We start from the raw sequence: 6,168 nt of genomic DNA on the forward strand, positions 1-6,168 counted from the left end.
ACCCACCCTTGAAGTAAACGTGGAGCCTGATTCCCAAAACCCTCATTCAGATATCCAAACCTCCGAAGAAATGGCGATACCTCAGAAAGCTTACGACGTCAGACGGCATAGGAAGCTTACCCCACCCGCGGTCGCACGCTTCAGAGAGGATTGGGACAGACAGTATCGCCACCATGCAGACTCATGGACGGAGCTGGTAAGGATCTGCGATACCCCCAAAAGCAAGTTGCCCCTCGAGAGCCTCCTCCTAACGCAGAAGGAGATAGAGGAGCATCTCGCACGGTGGAGAGACAGTTAAAGTAAGCTTAAAAACATACAGTCGAACCTGGAAGACCCAGAGCTCCAAGAACACATTCATTGCTTCGAGGAGGCGAACAAAGAATGTGAAGACTGCATTCGGGAAGAAAAAAAACTCCCTCCAGGCCGTGATCTACGATGCGCTACAGAAGGAACAAGTATCAAGGGAGAGGGACACATCCGACATAGGTCTTCAGTCACAAGCAGCTTCTTCCCACTATTTTAAGAAAGCCTCCTCCCTCCATCCCAAACCAGCTAGATCGCGAGCAGTTTCCAGTGTCTCGCGACAATTCTCTGCTGCTGGGTCTCACCATCCTTCCAGAGCATCCTCCCATTGCAGCATTCTTTTATTAATCCAATAAAAGAAACTTTGTATGCAATAATTTGAAGAGTTATCTATCTGTCTTTATATTCAGCAAGTGAATCAAAGGACAGAATATTATTGTTGATGTTAAAATTGAAAATAGTCCATGTAAAATGGAAATTGATACAGGATCCTTCCTATCTATTGTGTCCTGGAGTACTATTAAACGCCTGGTTCCTTAGATATGGATACAGCCCTGCAGCCAATCAAACCTGGTACCAGTCATCGGAATACATAATTTTAGGGTAAATTTCCAAAATTTTGTGGGGAAGCTACCGTTGCTTATTATGGAGGGTTCCCTCCCAAGTTTATTGGGATTAGATTGGTTCAAGTCATTGGGATTGGGCATCAGTGGCATCAATTCCATACATGAAACTGATTTAGAAAAGATATTAATTAAACTTAAGGATGTTTTTGATGGGACCCTAGGCAAATACAAAGGCATCCCAACTGCATTCAACCTGGATCCTCAGGTTGCTCCTATTAGACTCAAACCCAGGAGGGTTCCATTTGCCCTTAAACCAAAAATTGATGCGCAATTGGATAAGTTGATAGCATAAGGGATATTGGAACCTGTGGGCCATTCAAAATGGGAGACATCTATAGTGATGCCTGTCAAAGGTGATGGCTCAGTAAGAATCTGTGGAGATTTTAAGTGCACTCTGAATAGAGCTTTACAGGTTCACTCTTACCCAGTACCTGTAGTACAAAATTTTATCTACTCTATAGGCCACAGCACCATTTTCGCAAAATTAGATTTCTCCCAGGCCTATCAACAATTGCCTGTGGACGATTCAACTGCAGAGGCACAAACCATCGTTGCACACAGAGGAGCTTTTAGGTGCAGGCGGCTCCAGTAGCACCAGGTTTATTTCAAAATTTAATGGAGCACATATTACAGGGTATACAACGAGTAGTACCATATTTCAATGATATAGCTGCTACCTCCAGACAACAACTGTTTGAGCGTTTATGCATAGTTCTCAAAAGATTACAAGATGTGGGACTAAAAGTCAATAAAGATAAATGCAAGGTGGGGGTCTCCAAGGTAGAATTTTTAGGCTATTCCATTGATGCCACTGGTATCCATCCCACGGAATCCAAAATTACTGTAATTCAAAAGGCACCAACACCCAGAAACAAAACAGAACTACAAGCATTTCTGGGCCTTTTAAACTTCTATGCAATCTTCTTACCTCACAAGGCTACCTTAGCAGAGCCATTACACAGGTTGCTGGATAAAGGCACACACTTTCATGAGGGGCACCCAGGAATTGCCAAAATGAAAAGTTTAGCATGAAGTTACGTATGATAGCCACAACTGGATAAAGACATAACTCGGTTATTGGATGCCAGCCATGCCAAGTCTCATGCTTTGCACCCCCAAAAGCAACACCAATGGAATGGGAAAATCCAAAAAAGCCATGGTCAAGAGTACACATAGACTTAGCTGGCCCACTCCAAGGTAAAACTTTCCTAGTTGCTGTGGACATGTATTCTAAGTGGCTGGAAGTAGTGTCCATGTTGTCCACCACTTCAGATGCCACGCCAGAACACTAAAAAGACTGTTTGCAATGAATTGTCTTCCAGACCTTCTGTGATGACCCAGGGTGGGATACAAAATAAACACAGTCACAAAAAGCAAGTGAAGCCCCTTTTATTCCTTCACTTTGCTTCCAAGTTCCAAATATCCTCGACTGGAGACAAAAAACTCCCACACAAGCATTTACAAGAAGGAGGAAATGCCGTTTAAATTATAAAGAGTAAAAAACAACACAAACCAGGCAAGATAAGGGCTGGAAGACATCCACACATATACAAATGCACACTGGGAAGGATGCCAAACTCAGGAACAATAAACTAGAGATATTTCCACACTTTGTTTCGCATGTCCATCCTCTTATCCAGTTGTCACACCTGCATCCCATGAAGAGGATCAGGCCCTCTCCTCCCAAGGAGACCACATCTCTCCCTTATCCTCTCCTCCTTGCATGCCCTAGGATGGAGAGGGGATGGGCCTGGGTCCTCCTCTGACTGCCCAGCTGGCCTCTACCCTTCCCCAGCCTCCTCCACAACCTACGGAGCCACACTTCCACTCCCTGTCGGCTGTTCCTCCTGTCCCTCAGAGTCAGTCTCCACTAGGGGCATGACACCTTCTGGTCTGTGATAATGGACCATAATTTACAGCTGCCAACATGGAACTGTTCTTGTTAGGACTGGGCATATGACACGCCCTCTCTGCCCCTTTTCATCCTGCTTCAAATGGCATGGCAGAACGCATGATAAGATCTGCCAAGGAGTCTCTAACCCGAATGGGCCCTGGAGATTGGGAGTCTAAGGTGGCCAAATACTTATTAGTGCAGCATATTACCCCAAGCCTTACCACAGGATACAGTTCTGCAGAGTTACTAATGAGCAGGTGCCTTCATACCCACCTAGATAGGCTACACCCTAGTTATGCTCCTGAACTCAGGGCATTTGCAGAGGGTGGTGGGGTCTTTCCAAGAAATTATGGGGATTCCCATTATAGGTACCTGGAATAGTGGTGGAGGTAACTGGGCCCCGTTTGTACAAAGTATTGTTGGAGGATGGGAGGCTGTGGTGTAGGCACATAGATCAGCGAAGAAGGCGCCCAGCTGACCCTGTCAATTCCAAAACCACCACTCTAATCAACACTCAGACGGCCAATGCAGAATCAACAGCCACCTCAAACAAGACCCAAGAGCCCCATGCAGAATCAGCCGCCATGCCAAGGCTGAAAGCAACAAATCCCGACCACAAGGAAACATGCAAGACTTACCTGGGAAACAGATGCCAGGCCTTCAAAAGCAATGTGATGATGATACCTCCTCTCCTCAACCCTGCTGCCCTCCTGAAAGGGTGACTGCCTCACCTGGACTAAATCCAAAAGGGCCGAAAGGAGAAACTCCAGGGACAAACACCCCCAGTAAACAAAATCCAAGGTCTCTGCTGCGAAGATCTTCCAGGAGCAAGTGACAGCCTGTGTATCTGCAAGACTACACATGCGCACTCCAAGGGAGGAAGAGTGTTGTGTTTTAAAGTCTCCTGTCTGGTCCGAGGAACAAGCGGGAAGCAGCGCGACAGCTGATTGTCTACCGCATCCGAGAGTGCACTATATAAAGACTGCTGTCAGACGCGACCAGCTGTTGCCTGTTAGCCACTGTGTTAGTGCACAGTTTGCAATTTACCCTTGTTAGCGTTTGAATAAAAGAGTTACCCTGAATCTGCTGGTCTATCTCAGTAATTCCCACCTAAATATAATAACCTCTGTTAATACAGCCTGGGAATGCATTGGCTTTTTTGGCTGCTGCCGCACACTGATGGCTCATATTAAGTGATTGTTCATTAGGGCTCCAAGATCCTTCTCAGAGTTACTGTTCTCGAGACAGGTTTCACTTAGTCTGTCCTGTACATTTGGGTTTTCTTGCCTAAGTGTAAAATCTTACGTTTCTTACCATTGAATTTAATTTCATTAGATAGGGCTCAGTGTTTGCATCTGTCAAGATCCTTCTGGATCGTGAGCGTATCTTCTGGAGTGTTGATCATTCTGCCAGCTTGGTGTTGTCTGCAAATTTGATGAATTCCCCTTCTATTCCCTCATCTAAGTCATTTATGAAGATGTTGAAGAGTACTGGACCTAAAACAGAACCTTGGGGTACCCCACTGCTTACTTCCCTCCATATGCTGTAGTTACAAATCCATCTGGTGGTGACCTCTTTCCCACATTTTTTTCTAATTTACTAAGAAGTAGGTTGTGGTCTATTTTGTCAAATGCCTTACTGAAATCCAAGTATTGTCAGCGTTCCAGAAAACATCCACTCCAACAAATAACTCCGAGACAGACATCCTCTCAAAAGTTCTGTTTTAATTGAATAGTAAACTGGCACATCTGGGGAAACCTGAATCTGAAAGTTCTGGGCTTCCTTGCAATAAGTAAAAATTACAAATCCACCCCCTGCATCCACCATCACATCACATGCCCCAATCATTATCTGCCCCAATTTGAGACTTCCCCTCACTTATGCGCAAACTAACATGACCTTGAATTAGAAAAAGAAAGTTATTATGTCTAACTACATACACTCCAAGAAATTCCCCCCTCCCATTTTCCCAAGCTCAAAATGTGGCAGTGTGGGAGTGTCTGGTTTCAATATGGCTTCCAAAGATGACAAGTATATTATTTCCAGAGCATTTTGCTGGTCCACCAATTTCAAAGAATGAACTAAGATTTGTTTGGTATGATCTGTTCTTGACCAACCCAGATCAGTTTGCACATTCTGAAATATTTATTAGACAACTTCCAAAGTCTTTGGTTCCCCCCCCCCCAACACTTCATTGGGTTTTTCCGTTTATACATAATACCATTACTAATTGAACAATACTGTGACAATATATATATACATTTATACATCCTACCCTATCTTATATATGGCGCCTTCACGATTGGCTAAGATCTACCCAAATCTAAAACCAAATAGCTGGAATGTGGACATCAACAAGGTACCTTCTTTCATTCTTGGTGGTCAATCCCCAAAGCGAAGAAATATTGGAAAGTGATTCATATGTGGTTAGAGGAGTTAATTGAAAATAAAATTGATTTCATCCCGGAACTATTCCTCTTAGGAATAATTAAAAGAAACTATAACAGAAAGATAAAATATCGTATATTACATGTAGTATCAGCAGCTAGAATTTCTTACGCACAGTACTGGAAGAAAAACACCATACCTCCCGAAGGTTTAATAATTAAAAAAATCTTCGAGTGCATGGAAATGGACAAATTAACTATGGAACTAAAAGGGAAAGCTGACATGGAATACAATGCAATATGGGAAACATGGTGTGGAAAGGGAACTTCACGAAGACAGTAGTGTCACTCAAACAGGAAAAGCCCAAGGGGAACATCAGGCCAGCCATAAAACAAACTTACATATGAAAAGGAATCAAATAAAAGGTATTAAAGGATCCCTATAGACAAAAGCCTAAGTAATTAAGTAAACTAGACAAATAAGAAAAGGAAACCCTTACAAACACAGGACAGACCAAATAAGCAAAACAAACAGACAAAAGACACAAAAAATATAAATTACAAAAGAGACAGACAGGAGATTGCCACAAAACAAATATGAAAAAAAAAACCATTATAAAGCTAAAAGAGATTAGGAAAAACCGATAATACAATCTAACCACCCCGCGGAGTTTGCCCTCCGGCGGGAATAAAGACAAACTCAAACAGGATTTAAAACATTAAGCACAAATACAAACATTCACACGAAATCAACTCACAAAGGGAGAAAAGGGTATAAAAACCAGGGACTTACCATAAGAAGCCAGCTAGCCCAGGAATGCGGACTTCTCGCTGTCCACTGCCTTCCTGAAAAATAAAAAGATCCAGCTTTCAAGCAGTTGTCCCTATCCTTGTGCTGGAGCTCTCCCAGCGGGAAAATCGAATCCTCGAAAGAAAGGCATTTTGACACCTTTCAACA

The sequence above is a fragment of the Notechis scutatus genome, chromosome 9, assembly GCF_049901735.1.
Source record: "Notechis scutatus isolate UNSWTSFEM ecotype Mainland chromosome 9, rNotScu1.2, whole genome shotgun sequence".
Classification (NCBI taxonomy): Eukaryota; Metazoa; Chordata; class Lepidosauria; order Squamata; family Elapidae; genus Notechis; species Notechis scutatus.